At 42.7% G+C, this 26,781-nt stretch overlaps 1 protein-coding gene across 1 annotated transcript in view; it reads right to left on the bottom strand.

Annotated features, from left to right (window-relative positions):
* LOC135110552 (SCY1-like protein 2) overlaps window positions 1-24,120 on the bottom strand; it is a 328,030-nt gene extending 303,910 nt beyond the window's left edge. The window contains 1 exon segment of the mRNA XM_064022973.1: window positions 23,711-24,120. The gene's annotated coding sequence lies outside the window, so the exon portion shown is untranslated.
* Between the last annotated feature and the right edge of the window lie 2,661 nt (window positions 24,121-26,781).

Consider the following 26,781-nt stretch of genomic DNA (forward strand, 5'->3'; position numbering starts at 1 on the left):
GTCTGTCTCTCTCTCTCTCTCTCTCTCTCTCTCTCTCTCTCTCTCTCTCTCTCTCTCTCTCTCTCTCTCTCTCTCTCTCTCTCTCTCTCTCTCTCTCTCTCTCTCTCTCTCTCTCTCTCTCTCTCTCTCTCTCTCTCTCTGTAGGATTAATGTTTTTATTTTTGGAAGAGGGAAAAGAAGATATGTTGAGACAGAAGTTTGCTTGCACACGTACAGAGAGAGAGAGAGAGAGATACACCACTTGTCACAGTGTGTTCCATTACTTTCCTCCTACTCCTCCTCCTCCTCCTCCTCCTCCTCCTCCTCCTCCTCCTTCTCATCTTCTTGATACTGATCTCCTTTCTTCTTTCCCTCCCTTTCCTTTTGTTCTTCTTTCTTTTCACGATTCATCTTTATCCTCCCTTCCCTTCCTCCTCCTCTTTCCTTCATTCGTAGTTTTCTTTTCTTTAATCATATTCTCCTTTCATCTCTTTCTCTTCTTACTCCTCCTCTTCTCTTTCTCATTTCCACGATAATCCTCCTTTCTCTTTCTCCACTTTGTCTCTTCTTCCCTCCTTTTCTGTGTCTTTAGTTATTTTTCTCTTTTTTATTGATCTTTCTTCTATTTCTCCTTCCTTTTATTATTTTTTTGTTATTACCATTATTATCACTATAATTACTGTTATCATTATCATCAGCTATTTTCTCCCCTCCTTTCTTCTTGTCCTGTCAACATCTAAACTTTTATTTTCCATTAAAAATATATTTCCTTCATTTTCCTTTTTTTCCCCTCTACTGGTCGATAATTCCACTTCTCACTCCTCCTCCACTCCCTCCACATTTTCCTCCTCCTCTTGCTCCTTCTCCATATCCAACAGGTTTTCCTCTCTCTCTCTCTCTCTCTCTCTCTCTCTCTCTCTCTCTCTCTCTCTCTCTCTCTCTCTCTCTCTCTCTCTCTCTCTCTCTCTCTCTCTCTCTCTCTCTCTCTGGCAGTCCCTTAACCATATTAGTGAGACAGAACAGTAAAGGAGAAGGAGGAAGAGGAGGAGGAGGAGGAGGAGGAGGAGGAGGAGGAGGAGAGACAGAGAGGGAAAAACAAAGACGGAAGGAAGAAAAGAGATAATGAAGAAAGAGCAGGATGTGGATGAGGAGTGGAAAGAGGAAGAGACCAAAGACGAAGACAGGAAAAACAACATGAAAGAGGAAAAAAGAAGAAAAAAAGGACAGCATGGCAAAAAAAATCAAAGAAAAAGAGAACAACAAGAAGTACTAGTAAAAAAAAAGGGAAGACGGTGCATCAAAGAAAACGAGGATGAAGGGAGAAGGACGAGGAGAGAGAGAGCGAGAAAGCAACAAGGAGAAGGGAAAGGAAGAAAACAAGTTAAGAGACCAGCAACAAGGGAGAGAGAACAAGAAGGTGAAGGGCTGAGGAGATGTAACAGAGAGGCAAAAGCTATCAAGATGGGGAAGAAAGTTATTTTCCACATGGGTATCCACTTTCTTACCGCGGGGCCCGAGGCAAGGCAGCTGGAGAGGCAGGCCAGCAGGAAAACCCCATACAAGAAGGATGAAGGATACGGGACGATACAGCAAAGGAAGAAAAGGGTATTGTTACATGGATACAATGATGGTGAAAACAAAGGAAGACACAGAGGGGGGATGAAGGATACAGACAAACGGTACAGGGAAACGATGCAGGGAAAATGAGAAGAAAATGGGATCAGTTACTTAATCCTTTCAGAATCACAGCATCAGTCATTTTTCTATTTAATTTGGGGTATAACTACAGTATTTTGCCAAGCTTGATGGGGTAATGACCTCTAGTAACAACTCGTCCACGGCAAATATACCTTGATTTCCCTTATTCTGAGTAAAATATGTTGTTTATTTTTTGTTTATGAAGAATGGAACCTGTTTGTGGCAATGGAAAGATTAAACGACTGACAACCAAGGCGTAAGAATGAGTGACAGATTGAAAAAGCCGAAAAAATTAGTGACTGAAAAGGCATGAAACTGAACCGAGTGATTGACAGAAAACGCGTGAGGCTGAATGACTGACAGAGAGACTGACTGAAAAGGGTTGAAACAGAGACTGAATAACTTATACCACACACCAGTAGGGTCATATTTCACCACACGTCCAACAAACTCAATTAAGAACAATTCAAAGTTAAAGTTAAAAAAGTCGCAAGAAGTTATAGAGGATAGTAAGATTGTGCAGATTATAAAAGAACGAAAGAATGTAGGAAGATTAGTATTGGAGTCAAGGGAGTGAAGTAGGAAAGAGGCGGCCAGTGTGAGGTTAAGAGACAAGCGCTGGGGAGCAAGGAAGTGTGTGAGAGGTTTGTGAGAGGCGTGAGAGAGGCGTGAGAGTGAAGGTATTGCTCCTCCCAGGCAAAACTCGAGGAAATGTGTCTCTGTGAGTGTTTGCAGAGATTTTGTGGTCCACTATGCACTCAGCGCGATGATGGATATAGGCAGGTTCTCTCTCTCTCTCTCTCTCTCTCTCTCTCTCTCTCTCTCTCTCTCTCTCTCTCTCTCTCTCTCTCTCTCTCTGATACCATTTTCAAGCCTCCTTTGTTCATATTTTTCAGTCTTTCCTTTTATTCCTAACACTATTTTTTTTTACCTGTCCCTTTAGTTTCCATCAATTACCTCGAGTTTTTAAGCTTTAGTTTCGCGCAGGAGGGAGGAAAAATCTCAGCATCTCGCACGTGCTGAGATAAACCTTCCTAAGCAACACCTGGCGACTAGAGAGACAGACCTCCTTGCACGCACAGGTGGCGCGATCCTCAACCACCTGTAGAGCTGTCCAGGAGAACTGAACACCTGACTGGCAGACAAATTACCTTGTTTCCTCGCTCACCTGAGACAAGGAACAGTATTCTCAAACACTATTATCTCGACTCTTTTAACAAACAGTGCTGGAAGTTACTGGTCTAATTCGAGGGTTATTTTCGTCAAGTTGTTAGCATTTCGGAGTGTTTTCTTGATTCCAGTGATAGTTTAACAAGCTCATGCGAAAGTTATCAGTGGTTTCAAGGTTGTTTTTATAGTTTTAATAAGGGATTACCAAGGATTCTGCATCATTAGCGAGAAAATACCTATGAGAATTGAACTAATCATGTTTGTGATCTTTAAAAGCCTTAATGAAAACCCTGCGCGTTGAAGAGCTAAGCCACGTAGTGAAGGAGGTAAGCTATACAAACCCGAACACTGCGTCTTACTGTAAATGATATGCTTATTATTTTAGATATTTAAGATCTATAGAAGTAAGGAAACATCAGTGACTAGACAGCACAATAAATTGACATCTTCACTATAAAAGATAAAAGTAAACAAGAGTAGAAAACGTCATCCACTTAATGGGTAACAGAATACATGAACAATCAGAGTGAGATCATGGCGAGCTGGAAATGGCAGAAGACGGCAAACAGAGAAGCAGATGTAACAGCAACCTTGGTCATAATTAAAACAAAGGAAGTGAGGAAGGATAAGTCACGTTATGCACTTATTAAGAGAATATATGGATAACTAGAGTACTGTAATAGGAAACAAGGAAAGCAAAGCAGATAGCGAGATAAAACCAGAACCTCCCGCGATGCCCTGTGACAGACGACCAGCTGACGGAGGCGAGCGAGAAATGACGGACCACCACGGAATCTAATAATGATGATGACTTGTTTCCCCAAAGGACACGCGTGGCTCAGACCAGACTTGAGGGTTGTCATTAGCGTGCGGGTGTATTAGGTGGTGTTTGCTCTCCTGAAGCCGCATCAGTCCCCGCCCAAACTGAGCCGAGCAATGCAAACTTAGCTCACGGAAGTTGTACGGAATGGTATCTACGTATTCTGGCATGCCCACACTCTCTCTCTCTCTCTCTCTCTCTCTCTCTCTCTCTCTCTCTCTCTCTCTCTCTCTCTCTCTCTCTCTCTCTCATTTAACCAACACGAAAAATTTAATTATAACATGAAAGTACAGGAATGAAGAGCTACAATTAAAAAAAAAAAGTAAGAGCATGAAAGAGAAGTGGAAAAAAAGTACACAGTTAAAAAGAAAAGGAGATGCGATTATAAAGAGAAGCAGTTTTGACGTGCATCGAGTTAAAGAGACAACCACATAACCTAAAAAAAAAAAAAAAAAATACCGTGAGACTCCTTTCGTTTCGCTCCCGTGATATTTGATGCTTTAATACCCCACTCTCACTTCCTGCTCGCTGCCTCCTCCACCCCTACCCCGCCCCACCCTTCTCCCTTGCCCCAACTCTCTCCCACTCTCTCTCTCTTCCCCTCCTCTCACTTGCCGTGCCGTGTTGCTTCCCGGCCACAAGTTACTCAGGTGTGGGTGAGCGATTCCACTAACTTTTCAAAAATGGTGCTCAACTTTTCCTGTAACTACGTAGAGGCCAACTCTCTCTCCCTCTCTCTCTCTCTCTCTCTCTCTCTCTCTCTCTCTCTCTCTCTCTCTCTTTCATCGTGTTTCACTGATTAAAAGCCAAATAATCTTATAAATTCCTAAAAACTATCATTTAAAATATCAACAAAACACACACACACACACACACACAGACACACACACACACGAGGGATAATTGAGTGCAGACGCGCAGCCCCGGACCAGCGAACTCCCACTCAGGCGGCCGTGGTGAGTCTTTCTAATACGATTACGGGAACAGCGGCGGCGGCACAAGGCGGGGGTGCGCGCGGCCACTCAGCCTTCCATTAATATCAAGGGTACTACTCCTCCTCCAGTCCCCCTTCCCTATAGCTCTTCCTGGCTTCCCAATACTCCTCCTTTACTCCTCCTTTCCCCTCTAGCTCTTCCTCTTCCTCGTCCTCTATGTCTTGTTTCTTGTTTATCACTTATTGTTTCTTCGTACTGTTCCTTCCTCTCTACTCACTGTTTTTCTATCTATTTCTGTTTTTTCTCTCTACTCTTTCTTGATCTCTTTCTTCCTACTCTTCTTAATCTCTCCCTCCCTGTCTCCCTTACCTCTTCACTCCTCTTATCCCACTTCTACCTGTCTGTGTGTGTCTGTCTCCCTCTTCCTAGGCCTCCTCCTCCCTCTCTTTATCCGAATGACGTCAAGTGCAAACAGAATAATCTCTCGTTGCGTTGCCATTGCCACCGCGAACGCCAGAGTAAACAGTGGTGGTGGTGGTGATGGTGGTGGTGGTGGTGGTGGTCATCAGCTCAAGTGGAAGGGAGTGGTGAAGGATATCAGAAAGAGGATTATGGGAGAAATAAAGGAGCAGATGAGTTAATGAAAGGGAAGAGGATATACACGGTGGAGAGAGAGAGAGAGAGAGAGAGAGAGAGAGAGAGAGAGAGAGAGTGTGTGTGTGTGTGTGTGTGTGTGTGTGTGTGTGTGTGTGTGTGTGTGGGTTGAGGGATTCTAACTCAATAAGTTTCGCATAGCTCATTGTACGTTTCACTTACAAATTAAATAAACAAACAAATAAAGTAAGACGGTCACTCTCCTCACCTCATGCCACGGTCTACAAATCCACTGTTTAAAGCCGAAAAGGGACCAAAAACCCCAAGTCTCAAGTTCCGTGGTACTATACAATAAACAACCTTCCAATTCACTGCTACTCCAACTTACACTGATAATGAAAGTAAATTGATAGCCAGTTGACCTCCCCTTCTCCCCTACATGACAGACAGACAGACAGACAGACAGACAGACAGAGAGGAGTAAGAAACGTGACTATAGATCAGATTACCATATCAACTTTTCCCTTCCACTCAGTCAAGGAATAATCGTCCCAGTGAGTGTGTGCGTGTATAAGTGTCACAATTCTCTCTCTTTTATAAACCTTCAGGGAATGGACTGATTAATGTAGAAAGCTTGTGATCTTGACTTTTTCTTAGGTAGGATTGTCAAAACACCTTTCTGAGTAAATCCAAACTGGTATTATTACAATCTTATGAAGAGTCTGACCATCTGAACCACCAGACTTGTAGTAAATTGCCCACTGGTGTTTTAGTCCATGAAAATAAATAACAAAAGTATGTCAGTAGTTAGATCAATGTAAAATAATGAATTCATTGGTTTATTTCTTTATTTATATGTCTATTCATTTATTCACTCATTCACTCGTTCATTTATATATCTGACTTCACTTTTTTTTCCCATCCCATTTTATTCTTTATTTTCATACAACACGTACGATTTTTTTATTTTTTTTTTATTTATCTATTTTTTTTTTTCTGTTCTAGGCCAAGTGTTCACCATTCATATAAAAAGCAGAAAACATGTAGAAGAATAAAAGTCAAAAAAACGAATAAATAAACAACGCAATGACCTTCATGACCTTTCCCTGCCAAAATACATACACATACACAATTTCTATCCATTTTTTCAATCTTTTCCTCGCTTTTTTCTTTTTTCTTGTCTTTTTGCATGAAGCGGCTAAGGCAACACGCGGCACATGTCGGAACGTGTGCGGCGCCTTCGTGCATCACATGTATTGGGGAAAATATAAAGAAAAGGGAGCAAAAAGAGTAACAACTCAATTCTTAACTATATTGGAGGTCACAAAGCCGCGTCCATCATTTTTTTTTTTCTCGTCTTTCTTCTCCTCCTCCTTTTTTCTTTTTTTTTTTTGCATTTCCTCCTCCTCCTACTACTACTACTTCTTCTTATTGATCTTATTCTTCTTTTTATTATTATTATTGATGGTGATGTTCTTGCTGTTGTTGTTGTACTATCACAATTATTATCGTTATCATTATCATCGCCATTATTCTTTTCCTTCTTCTCCTTCTTTTCCTCCTCCATCATTATCATTATTATTATTACCGTTACCATCATCATCATCATTCTTCTCCTCCTCCTCCTCCTCCTCCTCCTCCTCCTCCTCCTCCTCTTCCAATTCATCTCTAAATTCACGTCCCACGCTCTCTCATCCCCAGAGAATCCCGTGAGAGGGCCAATTACTTTCCGTGGAGATAACAATAATAAAAATTAATCATCACCCGTCAGTGTGGACTCACCATACAAAGCCTGCCAGTCACTCAGTCCACGGTCCGTCACTTCAGTCCACCCAGCTCACGTCAGGTCCAGGATATACCGAGTCACGTAATAATTGACAGTTTTTTTTTCTTTTTTTTACAGAGTCCGTCCTGTGATTAATAAGTCAATTTACCAGACACGAAAGCACGCTCTCTCCATCCCTACATTCATAATCTCGATAGTGCAAGTCAAAATACACCCAGTCACGTAATTATTGACAGTTTACAGAGCACCAGTTTTGAGATTCGACAAGTTCAGTTCACCATACATGAAGACACGCTGCCTTCCTTCCTTCCTTCTTTCCTACACACGTAACCCTAATAGCATTAATACCTGTAGACTGTAAGTAAAAGATGCAGCGGAGTCTAAGAATATGCTTGAGAATACGGTCCTAAAATCTAAACAAACCACTGTTATTGAGCCATACTAAAACAGTTTTCTGCTGGATAAACAAATTCCTGTTACAGAGCAGTCTACCCAACGCTCCACGAGGTCCAGGGGGCAACAGTCCACTGGGTACATATATAACATAGTGACAGGAGGCAGGAGGTGAGACGTGGCACAGTTTTTATTCCCGTTTTCCCTTTTGGTGTCCTGAAAAGCGTTCCCTTCTCGCTCTCACAGGGAGGAAGACAAATAACAGTGCAGGAGACGCAGCAGCAGCGGCGCCCCGGACCCAGCCATCAAAAATTACTCATTATTGAAGGTAATATTCTGGAATAACTACTTTTGACCTGCACCTCTCTACTCGTTCTCCTGCTGGCGCTGTTATTTTTATTGCTGCTGATGTCGCTGCTGCTGTGATTGCTGTTTTCGTTTTGCTGTTGTTATTGATGTTAGTGCTTATTATTACTGCTGTTTTACTTTACTGTTATTTGTAGTCTTGTTAGTTTATTTTTCATCCATTGCTAACTTTATGAAGCCTGTTTTTGTTACTGCTAATCTTGTGACTTACCTTACTCATTCCTTTTTTTGTGTTATTACCGTTCAAATTACAGTTATTTTCTACGACTGAGGCTGTGGTTGGTCTGGTCACTGCTACTGCTGCTACCGCTACTGTTGATACTACTACTGTTACTACTACTGTTACTGCTGCTACTGTTGCTCCTGCTGGTAACGGTAATGCTGCTGCTGTTACTGCCGTCACTACTCTGGTTCTCAATGGTCATGCTGCTATTTACTATTCAGCTGCTGCCTCTGCTGTTATTGCTGCTGCCTGCTGTTCTCATTCCCACTAACCGCCGCAGCTGCCGCCACTTTTGTGCAAACTCATTCCACACGGTCATCCCATTTTCTGTGGCACATATTTACATTTTCTCATTAATTTCCATTTTCTATGAGTGCAATACTGGGGATACGACGCTAAAGCCACCACCACCACCAACCACCACTACTACTACTACTACTACTACTACTACCACCACCACCACCTCCCCATTTAGCCTCAGTCACACCCCCCTCCATCATTTTCCTTCTTTCCTCACTCCTCCTCTCACACAAATCTTCACCCTCTCCCCCCTTGGCTTTACCTGTTACCTCTCCCATTCATCTCTCTCTCTCTCTCTCTCTCTCTCTCTCTCTCTCTCTCTCTCTCTCTCTCTCTCTCTCTCTCTCTTGCTCCTCCTCTTCGCCCCCTCCCCTCCAAATGCCAGTAACTTTCTCCCCATGAGGTTTAGGCACGAGAGAAAGAGAGAGAGAGAGAGAGAGAGAGAGAGAGAGAGAGAGAGAGAGAGAGAGAGAGAGAGAGAGAAAAGCAAGCAGTAATTACGACAGCTAGGAATGTGTAATTTGTGTGTGTGTGTGTGTGTGTGTGTGTGTGTGTGTGTGTGTGTGTGTGTGTGTGTGTGTGTGTGTGTGTGTGTGTGTGTGTGTGTGTGTGTGTGTGTGTGTGTGTGTGTGTGTGTGTGTGTGTGTGTGTGTGTGCTCCTGCTGTTCTGACTTTATCTCCATATTCTTATCTATTTCTATTTGTCTATTTTTGTTTTATCTATGAATTCATCACCTGTCTGTTTCTCCCTGTCTGTTCGTCTGTATGTCTGTCTCTCTCCGTCTGTTCGTCTGTATGTCTGTCTGAGCATCTAACTAAAGAAACCTAAAAAAAGAATCTATAGCTGTCATCCCCACTCACTGTCCCTCTCTTCCCTTTCTTTCTTCCCTTTTCACTCCTCTCACCTTTCCACGTGTCCCCTCTCAAGCCATCTATCCTCCCCTCTCTTTCCTCCCCCCTCTTTCCTCCACCTCCACAGAATACCTTCCCTTCCCCAATATTTTTCCTTCATCTTCTCTCAACCCTCCCTTAAATATCCAGCTTCTTCCCCTCCTCCTCCTCCTCCTCCTCCTCCTCCTCCTTCTCCTCCTCCTCCTCCTCCTTCTTCTCCAGTCAAGCTCTCTACTCACTCTTTTCCATTTTTACTCCAATATTCCTTCCTCCTTCTTTCGTTCTTAGTAACCGAGAGAGAGAGAGAGAGAGAGAGAGAGAGAGTAAAGGTCATGAGGTCAGTGCAATGTGACCCACCTCTCACTACAAGCCTCAAAATCTCTCTCTCTCTCTCTCTCTCTCTCTCTCTCTCTCTCTCTCTCTCTCTCTCTCTCTCTCTCTCTCTCTCTCTCTCTCTCTCTCTCTCTCTCTCTCTTCTGACGTACTGTTGCACCTGCCACTCCTCCTCCTCCTCCTCCTCCTCCTCCTCCTCCTCCTCCTCCTCTTCTCCGACCCGGCTATTTACATGCAAATGGTTCCTCTATTACTGCAGTTCCGGGGAGGAGGAGGAGGAGGAGGAAAGGTTGCAGGGAGAAGTATGAGGGAAAGTGGAAAGGTGGAAAGGTTTAAGGAGTGGAGGTGAAAGGGGAGAGGAAGAGGGGAGAGGGGAGAAAGGAGAGGGGAGAGAGAAGAGGAGAGAAGAACAGGGGAAGAGTAATAGGAAGTAAGACAGGGAGAAGAGAAGGAAGGAGATGATAGCAGTGAGGGGAAGAGGATGGAAGGGAAGGGAGGGGATAGGGAGATAAAAGGAAGGGGAGAGGAAGGAAAAGCCAGGAAAAGTGGTGAGTACAGAGAGAGAGAGAGAGAGAGAGAGAGAGAGAGAGAGAGAGAGAGAGAGAGAGAGAGAGAGAGAGAGAGAGAGGATGTTGGACCATTTTTCTGTACTCGTATGGCTGTCTATCTATTCGTGTCCCCTGACGCTCTCGCTCTCTCTCCCTCTCCCTCTCTCTCCCTCTCTCTCCCTCTCCCTCTCCCTCTCCCTCTCCCCTCTCTCTCTCTCTCTCTGGAGACTGGAAGGAGTTTCATGATACAGATAGATAACATACGTAGATAAATATGTATATAAACAAATATACAAACAAACAAACAAATAAACATACAAACAAAGACACTGACAAACAAACAGACAGACAAACAAATATACCTACAAAATACAACGAAAACAGAAACAGATCAATAAAGAAAAATACTACGAAAAAAAAGAGGAATAAGAAAAATAATTAGAAGAAAAAGTGACACCACAAGGCATATGACAAAAAAGTAAAAATAACACACACACACACACACACACACACACACACACACACACACACACACACACACACACACACACACACATACACAGATCACTGTATACAGGTAACGTAAGAGAAAGAGACGTATTTCTCCTCCTTGTTAAAATCATGCCTGGGGGTTGGGACAAGGAGGAGGAGGAGGAGGAGGAGGAGGAGGAGGAGGAGGAGGAGGAGGAGGAGGAGGAGAAAGAGAACAGAGAACACGACAGATAAATACGTAGGAGAAACAGAAGATAGAGACTGAAGAGGAAAAGAGCAGAAGGAAACAGGGATGAAGAGGAAGGGCAGGATTGCAAGAGAGGTGAAGAGAGGTCGAAGAGGAGAGAACAAATAAGGGAGAGAAGAAGTGATGATGGTGAAAAACGAAGTTCGTGAAAGGAGAGGAAGGGGAGGGAAAGGGAAGAGAAGGAAAGGAAGAAGAAGGAACACAGGCAACGAGAGAGAGAGAGAGAGAGAGAGAGAGAGAGAGAGAGAGAGAGAGAGAGAGAGAGAGAGAGAGAGAGAGAGAGAGAGAGAGAGTAAATTTCCACAGTGAAAGAGTGAAATCGAATGAGGAAAATAAGATTAAAGGATAAGAGTGTAAGACAGGAAGACGATGAAAAGAGAGACTGATTGTGAGAATTAATGAATGGCAGAGAGAGAGAGAGAGAGAGAGAGAGAGAGAGAGAGAGAGACCACACATACACGCACACACACACAAAGGAAGAGGAAGAAGAAACGAATAAGAAAAACAGTGTTTGGATGATGAAAAGAGAAGGGGAGAAAAGGAAGGAAGGAAGGAAGGAAGGAAGGGGAAACTCAATAAAGGAGGACATGAAACAACAAAGGGAGATGAAAGACGAGAGAGAGAGAGAGAGAGAGAGAGAGAGAGAGAGAGAGAGAGAGAGAGAGAGAGAGAGAGAGAGAGAGAGAGAGAGAAAGAGCCACACCCCATCGAGTCAACAGGCAGAGTTGCTTCCCCAGAGACCCATTAACCTAACTTTACTTGACCTTACCTGACCTCCACGCCCTCTCCCCTCCTTCCCCCTGACCCCGTGACCCGCCCAAGTGTAGCACAAACTCCCCCTTCATATTACCCCGTCTGGACTTTTCCAAGTGAATATTTTATGGCTGGGACTTTTCCTCTCAGACTTCTCGCCACATTTTTTTGTATCTAACATGCTATGACGTAAGCTGATTTATTCTATTTTGAGTTGGCCTAACCTAACCTAACCTAATCTGATGTACCTTAATCTGATCTAGTCTATTTTATTTTGTCTTAAACTAACCTAACTGAATCTGACCTAATCTAGTTCAATTTGTCTTAACCTAACCTAACTTAATCTGACCTAATCTAGTTCATTTTTTTCTTAACCTAACCTAACCTAACTGAATCTGACCTAATCTAGTTCAATTTGTCTTAACCTAACCTAACTGAATCTGACCTAATCTAGTTCATTTTGTCTTAACCTAACCTAACTTAATCTGACCTAATCTAGTTCATTTTTTCTTAACCTAACCTAACCTAACCTAACCTAACTGAATCTGACCTAATCTAGTTTTATTTTTATCTTAACCTAACCTGTCACAACCTGATCTAATCTGACCTAATCTATCTATCTTAATCCACATTCATGCATCAACCCGTTTCTGTTTATCCCTCCCTCCCATGACTCGAACGATTTCACAAGTCAAAAATAAATAAAAACTAAAAAAGAAAAAAAAAAGTGGCATAGAAGGAATTGTGAGCGGGAGAAAATGCCATTAGAGGAAAGTTAACAAGTGGGTGGGAATGTCCAGGGGGATGATATGGCCTTGACCTGCCCCACCCACACTTGACCGCCTGAAGGGAGACAACCCACCTTGACCTGGTTTCAAACTGACCTAACCTTCTCTTTCTTACCTGTTACACTCTGATGTCAAGGAGATAATTTGACGTGGGGAGGGATGATCGAGATAATGGAACTCACACACACACACACACACACTCACTCTCTCTCTCTCTCTCTCTCTCTCTCTCTCTCTCTCTCTCTCTCTCTCTCTCTCTCTCTCTCTCTCTCTCTCTCTCTCTCTCTCTCTCTCTCTCAAAAAGAAAAAGAAGAGTTAAATCCACAACCCACACAAAGTTAAATCCACACACACACACACACACACACACACACACACACACACACACACACACACACACACACACACACACGACCCCCACTTAATTAAACACACTTGAAGTAACGGCCATGTACCCACGCCACCCTTTCACCATCACTTTACTTGTGTCGCCTTGGTGGGAGAGGAGCGGCGCCTCCTTACAGCCGTTCCCTTCACCTCCCTTCCCCTAGTCAACCACCAAACACGTTTACACTGCTCCTCGTCCGATCAGCGAAGTTAAGCAGCGTTGGGTCCGGTCAGTGCTTGGATGGGTGACCGCCTGAGATGTTTTAAGGAAGTGGAAATGAATAATTAGTTCTGTACAATGATATGCAATGAAGGTAAACAGAAAGAGTCTGTAAGGAAGGAGGAAAAGAGGAAGGTGGAAAGGAATGGGAAAAGAAAGGGAAAGTGGAAATGGAAGACTTGAAAAGGGAAGGGTTATGAAGAGAGAGAGAGAGAGAGAGAGAGAGAGAGAGAGAGAGAGAGAGAGAGAGAGAGAGAGAGAGAGAGAGAGAGAGAGAGAGAATTATCCTAGCTATTCGTTAAATAAGAGTTGATATTCATATTTTTTACCCCACAAACATCATTAACACGTGGCAATATAAGCAAGTTTTTGTCTACTAATTAATAAGTATGCTGGAAATTTTACGCTTTTTCTCGTTTGCTTCTCTTTTACGTGAATATTTCTGCCACAAGTATACCGTAATCTAATGACCATTTTTACTATGTACTTTTACTACTACTACTACTACTACTACTGCTACTACTACTACTGCTACTACTACTGCTACTACTACTGTTACATCTTTCACTAATGTTACTCTTATTTCTATGCTGCTCCTGCTTCTCCTCATCTTCCTACTACTGCTACTATTACAACAACTACTACTACTACTACTACTATTACCACCCTCTGCCAGCACCACATCAGACACCCTGACCACCAAAACCAGCATCACTTTACAACCCTCACCATCACCACCACCATCTTAAACTCGAAAGCCAGTCAATCAATAAGGAAGCATCATCAATATAATTTGTAAGAGGATCCTCACCATCACCACCATCACCATCACCACCACCAACACCACCACTACCACCACCACCACTAATACCTATTATACTGCACTACCACTATTGATACTATTAGCACCACTATCACCACTATCAAGACCACAACCACCATTACTATCATTGATCATTACTATTGCCACTGCCACCACTACCAACACCACCACCATCACCCCCACCACTACCACCACCACCATCTGATCGTCTTAGTATAACTTGCCACAAAGTTTCAAGACAAGTTCCTGATTCCGAGACTCATCAAGGCCAAGTGCTTAGTTAAGTTAGCCAGTGAAGGGTGATGGAGAACGAAAGGTGATGGGGCAGAAAGGGTGATGGATATAAAGAATAACGAAGGCAAGAAGTGATGGGGGAAAAAGGTGATGGGGGAACATAAAGGTGATGGCAGCAAAAAATGTAATGATAAGGGGTGATGGAAATGAAAGGGTGATGGGTATATACACTGGATGAAGAAAGGAACACACTCCATGAAGGAAAACGAACACTTCGAGACAGAACGTATTTCGTAAGGGGAACAGAAAAAAAAAAAACGCTGGATGAAGAAGGGAACTCACTCCATGAAGGAAAATTCACTAAGAAAGAACACCGGTGCGAGTGGACGAGGAGGACAGCAACAAGAGTAGATCAAGAGAAGAGTATCAGTCGTGCTGGAGGAGTGGGAGAGAAACGCATTTCGTAAGGGGAACAAAAAAAAAAAAAGACATTTCAAGATAGGACACGCTTGGTGAAGAAAACGGACACTGCATGATGGCTGAAAGAAAAGGAGAGAAAAGGATATCAGAGTTACAGCCCAGTTTTCCTTTCTTCCTTCGTTCCTTCCTTTCCACCTTTCCAGCTGCCTTTCCTCTCCCCTTACGGACAAATAACACAGGCAAGAAGTAAGAGAGGAGAAAAAAGAGGAAAACAGTTCCAATATTACAGTTTACGAGTATATTTTTTTATTTTTATTTTTTTTACTTTCTTCCTTTCCCTTCTTTTCTTTTCCCTTCCTTCTCTCCCTTTCTCCACCTTCCCTCCCTTCTCCACCACCACAAATGCAAAATGTAATAGTATTTTTATTCATCATGTGCAAACTCACTCATCTGTTTTTTTTTTTTTTCTTTTTTTCCGAGTGGAGGCAAATTTGTATTTTTCCCCCATTTTTCTTGTTTTTCATTTACTTGTTTGTTCACGTGTTGACTTTTTTTAATCTGTTATTAAGTTTCCACCAAATAGAAACGGCGTGCTTCCTGGAAATGTGTGTGTGTGTGTGTGTGTGTGTGTGTGTGTGTGTGTGTGTGTGTGTGTGTGTGGAATATATAAAGCAAGGCCAGGCTTAACCTACGTTCCACACACACACACACACACACACACACACACACACGTAATCTCTCTCTCTCTCTCTCTCTCTCTCTCTCTCTCTCTCTCTCTCTCTCTCTCTCTCTCTCTCTCGCTCTCTCTCTCTCTCTCTGCACACTTCTTTCCCATCATTTTCTTCCCTTTCCTTTTTAAATCCCCTTTTTTTCCTCTCCGTTTTCTACACCTCTTTCCTTTCCCTCCACCTCCTTACCTCTTTCCTCTACCTTTTATTTCTTCCTTCTTTCTCTTAATCATAATCTTCCCGTTCCATTTCCTCCTTCCTCTTACCTCGCCCTCTCCGTTCCACGTTTTCTTTAAACAGACAGGTACAACTTTCAAAATATCATTAGTAATCATGAAAGAATCTTGTTATCACCCACACAAAGTCCACCCACATACTCCCACCCACATTTCAAGCCACCCACTCGCCCATATCTCTTCCCCACCCACACACGCCCACACTCCACCACCTCCGTCCTTCCCGCCCACACCCCAACGCTTTTCCGCCCTCTAGCTAATGGTGGGAAGGATAAAGACGCGATTCTCATTACAGAGCCAAGAAGCAATTTTCCTCCCGTGTAATTTTAAAAAGAAACTCCACTAATTTGTTGATTTGTTTAGTGTGGAAAATGAGAGAGAGAGAGAGAGAGAGAGAGAGAGAGAGAGAGAGAGAGAGAGAGAGAGAGAGAGAGAGAGAGAGAGAGAGAGAGAGAGAAGCAAACAGAAGACAATGAAAACAGACAGCCAGATACACAGACAAAACAGATAGACAAATAAAGACCGAAACACACTCACACACACACACACACACACACGTCCAGTACCAAACAGACAGACAGACAGACAGACAGAAATAGACACAATCTGCTAGACAAACTAAAACAAACAATTGAGCGGATGGGGATGAAAAATAAGCAAGTTTGGAAAGGTTGTAGCGCTGCTTGGAAATAAATCTGTTCTGTTGTGTTTTTATTTATGGCTTCAGCCGATGGAGGGTGGCGGCAGCTGCGGCCGTAACGATGCTGTACCGCCGCACGTGAATGGGTCAGGCGGGCTGCGGCAGGAAATACCCGACTTTTTATATGCACGAAAAAGAAAGTATAAAGAAAAAAAGAAAAATCCCACCAATTTCAACTTTTTTGTGTGTGCATGGAAAAAGGCAAGGATGGGGCATACGTAAATGCTTTTTTTTTTTTTATTGTGTGTGCATGGAAAAGGAAGTTGGAAAAAATGTGGGAGATGTTAATTTTGATTCTGACTCGTATGTGCTGCGAAAAATTGGAAGAAATATTATCATTTTTCTTTCTAGTTTCAAGTAGGAAAAGATGGAAAAAAAAGAGTAGTGAAAGAATCATCTCATTTTCTATCTAAGCAGAAAAAAATGGGGAAGGAAACAAAAAAATATAGAAATAGAAATATAGAATAATTTTCTCGGCCACAAAAAAAAAATGGATCTATAGAAAAAAAATTAAAAGACTTTGTTCGCATTCTAGAAAATACAGAAATTAAGAACAGTCCCAAAATGAATGAGAGAAAAGAAAGTAAACTAAATCATTACTTTTCGCTCCCAGGAGATAATCTTTTAATCACATCCAAAACAAACTGTCTTATAAAGTTGAATATTAAGCTTCTTTCATCTAGAACTAAACTCTTATGAAACACGTATGAAATATTTTAATTAAGGTGTGTGTGTGTGTGTGTGTGTGTGTGTGTGTGTGTGTGTGTGTGTGTGTGTGTGTGTGTGTGTGTGTGTGTGTGTGTGTGTGTGTGTGTCCCTCGTGTCTGTCTTACATACACACACACACACACACACACACCTTTCTGGTAGATATGAGCCAATTCATCCTCACAAAATTAAGTTGTTCATACACTCACTCACTCATTCACTCGCTCGCTTGCTCACTGCTCATTCACTCATCAAATCACTCACTCACTCACTCACTCACCTGATCAGTCAACCAAACTATCTGTCAGTCAGTAAGTCAGTCAGTCAGTCACTTTCAGTTCAACACAATAACAAAAACCAACATACCATCAAGCAACACTACAAAACAAAAAAAGAAAGACGATAAAATGTAAAAAAAAAAAAAAAAAAAAAAAATCGATACGAGAGAACACGGGCGCAAGTGGACGAGGAGCACAGGAACAAGAGTAGATCAAGAGAAGGGAATCAGTCGTGCTGGAGGAGAGGGACAGAAACAAGACACGGCCAGAGCAATCGTTGGAGTCTGGGAATTTCTATAGTCTCCTTAGCACCTCCCACTATCCCTGTCTCCTTGAACTGTACTCCTCAACATCCCGTCGTGTTATTTCTTCAACTGAACAGACTCTATTGTTGTTTCTAAGGTTGTTTTCGTGACGCCAATAACAATTCGTCGTCTTACTTCTTACACTGAAAAGACTTTAGTGGCAGTTGTTGTTGCTATTAAGGGTGTTTTCGTGATTCTAATAGTGATATATCGTTGTCCTATTTCTTACACTAAATAGGCTCTAGTGGCAGTTATTGTTGCTTTTAAGGGTGTTTTCGTAATGCCAATACCATTTTGTCGTCTTATTCCTTACATTCAAGAGGCTTTCGTAGAGGTTATTCGGGTTGGCAAGGTTGTTTTTCGTGATTTTATTGCTGTCTTGCAATATTCTGCATTATCAATAGGAAAATTTTCCCTGAGAACACGAATAAACATCTGTGGTCTTTCAAAACAGCCACGATGAGAGCGTGAAGTGTTTATGAAGGAAGGTTCGAGTTCTTCACTTGATTAATAAGCTTCGTATTCTTAAACACTTTGCTTTTTCATGAAGACTATTTTCAAAGATCACAGAAATTATTAACCGGGTTCTCATTGCAGTTTTTTTTACATTGATAATACGGGATTTTTCCTAAACTATAATTTGAATCATAAAAACACCTTTGAAAACACTAATACCATCCAACTGAGACACCTGAAAAGCAAGAGATTAGACGAAGAAACCTTGAAAACCACGGGACTAAATAAATAAAGTTAAAACGATAATCACTTCAACTAAAACACAGATGAATAATAACTCATTACTCGGTGTTACAGAGAAAAGCGCAGAAATAGCTAAGAGAAAAAGAAAACGGTACAAAAAACTATGGAACTGAATAAATAAAGTTAGAACGATAATTGACGTCATTTAAAGACCAAATCAGATTTAATAACAGGATGGAGATTAACAATAACTGACCATTTGATGTTACAGGTTAAAGCGGAGAAAAAGCAAATTAATCATATGCTGAATTTGAGGTGAAGTGAAGATTTTTCCTTCATTACAGGTATTTACAGGTATTTAATTCAGGTAATGAGACAGGTGAAGGGCTCGCTCCAGGTGACTCGACCCAGGTGTGAAGGGAAAGTAATTACGTGCTTAATTAAAGTAGATCAGGTGAAGTGTTAAGTTATAAGTATCTAATTTAGATAATGAGAAAGGTGAATGGTTTGCAACAGGTGAGAAAACAGGGAAGTGACGTCACGCTCTCGACGTGATGTGATTGGCTGCACTCTCCCTCCCTTAACCAATGACAGGACTGGGTTTAGGAATATGTCTTTCTTTCGGGACGCATTGGTTGATTAGAGGCAGGGAGAAAATCAATCTCTCTCTCTCTCTCTCTCTCTCTCTCTCTCTCTCTCTCTCTCTCTCTCTCTCTCTCTCTCTCTCTCTCTCTCTCTCTCTCTCTCTCTCTCACCTCCAGTTCATTTAATTAAGAAAGGTGACTCAACCTGCAAAATATTACATTCAAAGATCTCTCCCCTTCCCTACCCTTGTCTTCCCTTCCCTTCCTCTTTTCTCTCCCCTCTTCCTTCTTTTCCTCTTTTCTCTCCCCTTCCCTTCTCTTTTCTTCCCTTGCCATCTTCTTCCCCTTCCCTTCTACTTCTTTTCTCCCTCCCCTTTCCTTTTCGAAACACGTCCATCTCTTTTTTTCTCCCTTACCATCCAAAACACATACTTTCTTTTACTCTTTTCTCTCCCCTTCCCTTCTCTTCCCTTCCCATCTTCTTCCTCCTTTCCCTCTACCTATTCCTTCCTTCCTTTTCCTTCCAAAACACCCATCCCCCTTTTTTCTCCTTTCTCACTCAAAATACATACCTCACTCCCTTCCCTTTTCTTCTCTTCTCTCTTCCCTTCCATTTCTTCTTCCTTACGTCGCCTCCCTTCCCTCCTTCCTCCCTTTTCTACGCAACGTTCGGGGAAATTGAGCGTGATGAGAGAGAGAGAGAGAGAGAGAGAGAGAGAGAGAGAGAGAGAGAGAGAGAGAGAGAGAGAGAGAGAGAGAGAGAGAGAGAGAGAGAGAGAGAGAGAGAGAGAGAGAGAGAGAGAGAGAGAGAGAGAGAGAGAGAGAGAGAGAGAGAGAGAGAGAGAGAGAGAGAGAGAGAGAGAGAGAGAGAGAGAGAGAGAGAGAGAGAGAGAGAGAGAGAGAGAGAGAGAGAGAGAGAATGTTAATGCCAAAAGACAACATCGCAACAAAGATTAAAACTTTTTGACACTCAAGAATCGTTGTAGAAAAAGCTTCTGAAAGTATGTTTAGTTGGAGGATGAGGAGAAAAAAAAAACAGCAGATAGACACGAGGGAGGACAAGACAGGAGGACAATCAAGGGACAAATAGAAGAAGGAGGACAATAGGTAGGAGAAAATAAAATGAACGAGTGAGAAGAGGAAAAGGACAAGTGGAAAGAGAAGAAGGAAGACCAAAAAATTGACAGGGTGTAAAGAGAGAGGCGAGAGGATGAGAGAAAGGGAGCAGGACAAGCTGGAAGAGAAGAGGAAAGATAGAAAAACGACAGAACGTGAAGAGAAAGGCGAGAGAGGATGACGGAAAGGGAGCAGGAGGACTAGAGGGAAGAGAAGAAAGGAGAAGCGGGGAGACAAGTGAGTGCGGACGAAAATAACCAGAAAAAAATGAAAAAAAAAGGTTGATAGAAATTGTATATTCAAGGAGGTTTGTCTAAATATGGTCATAGGAGTTACTGAAGAAAATAGAAAGAAGAACTCCACTGTTTCACTCCATTTCCCTATTCCACTCAATACCACTGCACTCTATTCAGTTCCTCTCATCTCCATTCCATTCCACTCAGCTCCACATTCACTCCACTGCACTTCATTCCACTCCTCTACCATTCCAGTGGATTTTACGATGTTACATTATATTACATTGCATCCCACTTCATTTTCACTTCAGTCCACTTCATTCTCCTTCTCTTCAGTCACGTCCACTCCACTCCACTCCACTCCAGTATTTTCAATATAACGTCACTTTACTGCACTTCATTCCACTCCATTAAACGACAGTCCACTTCACTCCACTCCGCTTCATAACACATCCCTCCACTTCACCACTTCATTCCACTCCACTCTGCTCCACTCCAATGCACTTCATCACACTTCTCTTCACTCCACTACTGTAAGCTCCATTCCTCTCCACTTCATTTCACTTCACTTCACTCTTCACTTCTGCTTCACTCCACTCCTTCCACTCCTCTAGATTCCACAATGCTCCGTTCCACTTCACTCCACATCACTCTTTAGTAACTGCATAACGAAACTACCACCTAACTTCCCAAACTTACAAATTACTGTTAACACTCTCTCTCTCTCTCTCTCTCTCTCTCTCTCTCTCTCTCTCTCTCTCTCTCTCTCTCTCTCTCTCTCTCTCTCTCTCTCTCTCTCTCTCTCGGGAAATATTACATCTGCAAAAATTATCCACTACACTGAGTCTTAAACGAACACAAACCAGCAAGCCTCGGGACTCGCCGAGGGTTAAACCGAACAAAAGGAGGACGAGGAGGAGGAGGAGGAGGAGGAGGAGGAGGAGGACGAAGAAGAAAAGAAGACGAAGAAGAAGAAGAAAAAAAGAAGGAAACAACAACAACTGCAAGAAAAACAACAATAATAACAACAACGACAACAACAACAACAACAACAACAACAACAACAACAACGACAACAACAACAACAACAACAACAACAACAACAACAACAACAACAACAACAACATTAATAATAATAATAAGTCTGCATCCTTTTAATATACAGAAAATCAATTAGGTCATTTCCGAGTTGACATTGAGAGAGGAGGAGGAGGAGGAGGAGGAGGAGGAGGAGGAGGGTGGGAGGGATGAAAGGCAGGAAAGAAGAAGAAAGAAAAAGAAAAAAAAAGAAAGACAGACGGACAGACAGACGGACAGACAGACAGACAGACAGACAGAGACGGACAGAAAGAAAGAAAGAAAGGAAAGAAGAAAAAGAAAGAAGAGAACAAGGGGAAGAAGGCGAAAGGAAGTCAGGAGAAAATACGAAAAAAGAAAGAAAAGTGAAGAATTAGGAGGAGGTAAGAGGAAGAAAAAAAAAGACAAATTAGAAAAAGAAAAATACGCGGAAGAAAGAAAGTGTGAAATAAACAATAAAAAGAAAAAGAAGAAGAAAAAAAGAAAAAGAAAGACATACATACATACATACAGACACACAGACAGACAGACAGAAAAAAAAAACATAAGTGAAGAAACGAAAGGAGGAATACAAGGAAAAAGAGAAGAAGAGTGAAATAAAGGAGCATGAAGGGAAAACAATGAGACAGGAGAGACAAAAAAAAATGAAGAAGGGTAAAAGGAAAATAATGGAAGAACAGAACAACGCAAACAAAGGAAGGAATAAATGGAAGAATAAGATAACAAAAACAGAAGAAAGAAAAGAAGAAAAACAGAGGATATGAGACAAAAGAAAAAGCAAGGGGAGAGAGAGAGAGAGAGAGAGAGAGAGAGAGAGAGAGAGAGAGAGAGAGAGAGAGAGAGAGAGAGAGAGAGAGAGAGAGAGAGAGAGGACGACAAATTTTCCTCATAAAAAAAAGTGAAAATTAAATAAAAACAGAAATAAAGAAAAGTATATAAGCTTTTCATTAGGGGCGCCACAACACTCCTTTTCCTAATTAACCAAAAGAAAGGAGAAGAAAAGAAGCCGGGGGGAAAAAATACTTCAGAACTCGAACGTTTTTTTCCTTATTTTTTCCCTTTCCTTAATCAAGTCAAAGTGACATAATAGTCTTTTTTTTTTCCTTTTTCTAGGCAACCTCTATTTTCCTTTTTCCTATGATGTTATTGATTTTATCGTTTCCTCCTCCTCCTCCTCCTCCTCCTCCTCCTCCTCGTCCCTGCGCACCACGAGCGTCATCTTGTTATGGACTAGAGCTGGTTCGCAGGTTCGTTGCCTCGTTGCTTCGAGAGGTTCGTTTCGAAGTTTTGCTGCGTCAGTCTTTGTCCTTCACTGCTCCGCTCCTTTTGCTGTTGTTTTTTGTTGTTTTTGGTGGTGTGTAGTAGTGATGATGGTGGTGGTGTCATTGTTATTGTTGTTTGTTTGTTTGTTTGTTTGTTTGTTGCTGTTTTTTTTTTTCGTCGTCGTTGTCGCCATTATCGCAAGCATCATTATCATCATCATTTATTTTCCGATGACTCCTCCTCGTCTTCACTCTTCCTCCCTTCTTTGTTCGCAAGTCTGACATTTGCCTGTGCTTTCCTTTCCTCTCCCTTCGCAAGCGTGTTTCGACCACTTATTATTCATTTTATGCGAGTAAATCTAGTCCATTTGTTATTCTTAATTATCCGTATCAAATATTCACTTAGGTATTTTTTTTGTCAGTCATTCACGTTCTTTCTCTGACTTGTACATTGTTTTCGTGCCTTTATTCATAAGCACAGTTGTTCTTTGCTGTCATTTATTTTCCCTTAATTTCGTTTTTCAATGTTCGTTTTCTTTTCAGTCTTTTTGTCTACTAATTATTACTGCTACTTTTCTTTTGCCAGCTTCATTTTCCATTCATTTCTAGTTAGTTTGATCATCATTAGTTTGTTCATACCCACATTTTTCTATCGTTTATTCATGATCATCATTATTTTCATCTTAAATTAACTTTGGTACAATTTTGAAATATTTCTTTGACGCAATTTTTCTTTCCTTTAGTTTCGCTATTTTTTTTTTTTTTTTTTTTTTGTCACATCAGTGTCTTCATTTTACTACGCATGACCAAATACATTAGCGATTCATATGCATAGACTTCAGCTGCCAATTTATGTATATTGTACTGCATCATACAAATTACATTTTACGTATGCTCTACCTTACCAGTATACTGTGTTCTCTCTCTCTCTCTCTCTCTCTCTCTCTCTCTCTCTCTCTCTCTCTCTCTCTCTCTCTCTCTCTCTCTCTCTCTCTCTCTCTCTCTCTCTCTCTCTCTCTCTCTCTCTAATGCCCTGAGCCTATAGTGTCTGTAGGCCTAAAACAAATACCCCTGTGTAGTTACTGACGCACAGTACACAGCAGAGGTAGTTTCGTATGCATGTGTAATGAATACAGATGAGAAGAGACGAGTGATGGCAGTTAGTGCAATCATCTGTGCTTGGGTCTTGCCTGTTGTTTCCTGCAGGTGAGGGGAAGTTAGTATTATGTGTGTGTGTGTGTGTGTGTGTGTGTGTGTGTGTGTGTGTGTGTGTGTACTTTATACACCCGTACAAAACGACTCTACCATCCCCAAAGTCCCCCATACATCCTCCGGTCGTCCTCCCCCCTCCCCTTCCCCTGCACGCCCCCATAGTACGTACCAAAAAGGGCGTGCGGCTTCAGGCGGACGTGGGGCGTGGGGCGCGCGGCTCCTAGAACCGGGCTGGCAAGTAGTAGGGGAGGCGCGGGGGCCAGGGAGAGGGGCGCCGCGATCCTGATGGGGCGGGAGATTCAGCGGGGCACTCCTGACGGGGACTTAACGCACCTCCTCACTGGTGGTGGTGGTAAGTGTAAGTGTGGTGTTGATAACTGGGTGTCGTGGGTGTCTCCCGGCGGTGTGGGTATCGCGGGCGGGGCGTGACGTGGGCCAGGGCGCGGCGGGCGGCGTGTGGGTGTGCGGCGGGCGGCGGGCGACACACGTCTGGGAGCAACAGGAGAGTCGCGGCCACTCACCTGGGCCTGCGAGCTGCTGGTTGGGACACGCGCAACAGGTAGCTCCTCCCCTCCTCCCTCCCGCTCCTCCTCCTCCTCCTCCTCCTCTTCCTTCGCCCTCCTTTCTCTGACCCATCCTCGCGTTCCATCTTGTCTCCCTATCTCTCTCCATCCTTTCTGCATCTACTGTTCCTGCTACTGTTGCTACTCTTCATCCTCATCTTTCCTGTTCCTTTTCCCTCCCCTTTTTTTTGTTCCTTCTCTTTCCCGCTCCCTTCCACTCCTCCTCTCCATTATTCTTTCACCACACTCCTCCTCCCCTCACCTTCTTTCTTTTATATCTTTTCTCTCCTTTCCTGCTTCTTGCTCCTCCCCTCGTCTCCCTGTACACCTTCCCTCCTTCTCCGTCTCCTCTTTTACAATCCTCTCAGACACTCTTCCCTCCTAACCCTGCCTCGGTCACCAGACTCCTCCTGCTCCTCTTCCTTGCCTTTCCCCCTAATTCTAACTTCAACAGTCCCTCCCTCCTCCCCCTCACCTTTCCTTGTCTGCTGTTCCTTATACTCACCACCCTACTCTTTCAGTCCTCAGTTCATTTTTCTCTTTGCCCATTCTTCCTCCTCCTTCTCCTCCTCCTACTTTCTTGTAGAGGGGTAGAGTTAAACAGAGGATGAACAATAATGTTTCCTTTCATCCCATTCTATAGAAACTACCACGTTATTTTCTTTCCCATACTTCGTGATGCTATTTCCCGCCGTTTCCACGCCAGAGCAGGCTATAGGGAGGTACTTCTATATGAAAATTCAATTCTACACGAACGAATATCTCTTCTCCTTTGTACTCAATCTGTCGCATCGCCTCCATCTTCGCTACTCATTTCTTTCCATCATGTCTCCTCCTCCTCCTCCTCCTCCTCCTCCTCCTTCTCCTCCTCCTCCTCCTCCTCCTCCTCCTCCTCCCGTCCATCTCACACAGGTGCCTCGCCCATCGGGTCTACAGGCTTAAAGAGGCCTTGGTCACCTCTCGCGGACCCGACAACGAAGTCACGCAGGAGGAGAAGGAGGAGGAGAGCAGGATAATGATGATAATGAAAATGATGCTGAAGCAAGAAGAAGATGAAGATGATGATGATGAACAAGAATAACAAGAAGAACAAGACAAAGAAGAACAAAAAGAATAAAAAATAATAATGATCAACAACAGAAGCAGCAGCAGGAACAACAACAACAACAACAACAACAACAACAACCAGTATCCTACCACCACCACCACCACCACACCACTACCACCTACAGCAACAGCAACAATAACAACAACAGCAGCAGACGCCTTTCTTTCCGCTGATCAAGGTCAAATGGGGAAGCGTGGGAGAGGAAGGCAGGAAAAAAGAGGGGAAAAAGAACAGAACAAAAAATATCCCCAGAAGGTTAATGAACCGAACCAAACCTTTTACTTGCCAGGAAGAAAAACTAAAGACAGAAGGGAAAAAAAAGACGGTGACAAAAAAAAAATACGAAACAGTACGAGGAGACAAAAACTATGAATGACTGAATGAATGAATGGAAATAATGAAACAAAGGAAAGAAAGATGGAAGAGAGAGAGATAAGGGAAGGAAGGAAAGAAGGAAGGAAGGAAAGAAGAGAAAGAAAGGAGAGAAGGAAAGAAGGGAAGGAAGGAAGGAGGGAAGGATGGAAGAAAAAAGAAAACCAAGAAAAGAAAAAAGAAAAGGAACCAACCTGCAAGCTCACAATAATATAACTCAGCTAAATTGTCAGAAACAGAGAAAAGAATAAAAAAAACGTAAAAAAAAAAAACAATACAAAGGAACAGGACGAATGGATAGGAAAAGAAAACGAAGCAGAAAAAAGAAACGACCACAACTTTTGACCCGTTCTCTGATGCAGGAAAGCCGAAGAAGAGGATGAGGAAGTCAAGGCCGAGTAGGAAGACGAAGATAAGGACGAAAAGCAAGGAAGACGAAAAATAAATGAAGGAAGAGAAGAAGTGAGGACAAAAATTAGGAACGAAAAGAAAGAAGAGAACAACGAGATCAAGGGCGAACGGGTTAGAGGACAGAGATAAGAGCGAATACGATAATAGCGAGGGCAAGAGCGAAAAGGAAGAGGTGAAAGATGTCGACAACGAAGAGGAGGAAGACGAGGATGAAGGAGAATGAAGATGACGAAGACCAAAGGCATGGACAAGCTTAAGAAGAAGCAGAAGAACAAGAACAAACAAGAAGAACACGAAGAATAAGAACAAGAACAAGAAAAACAAGATATCCTACCCTTATCCCCACCACCACCACCACCACCACCACCTCATCATCAGAAGGCGGAGTCCAGCACCCCAGCACCCAAACACCCACACAACTTGCCCCTGAAGTTATGGATATGAGCAAAGTCTGCAAGAGAGGCACTGGGAAAGGAGGAGAAAGGGGCGCAACAAGGAGTGGGATAGAGGAAGCGACGCAGTGAAGGGAGGGAGTGCCTAGTGGTTGTGGAGGGAGAGAGAGAGAGAGAGAGAGAGAGAGAGAGGGAGTTCATGGAGTAAATGGGATGTGAGGTGAATGAGGTAAGTTATAAATAGAACCAGGATAGACAGTGGGAGAGACAGAGAGAGAGAGAGAGAGAGAGAGAGAGTGTGTGTGTGTGTGTGTGTGTGTTTACCATAAGAAGGTGAGCCAAGAACAGTCAATATATATAGTTAACTGATGTGTGAAATTATGTGCTGGATGGC

This window comes from Scylla paramamosain, chromosome 20, assembly GCF_035594125.1.
Source record: "Scylla paramamosain isolate STU-SP2022 chromosome 20, ASM3559412v1, whole genome shotgun sequence".
Taxonomy (NCBI): Eukaryota; Metazoa; Arthropoda; class Malacostraca; order Decapoda; family Portunidae; genus Scylla; species Scylla paramamosain.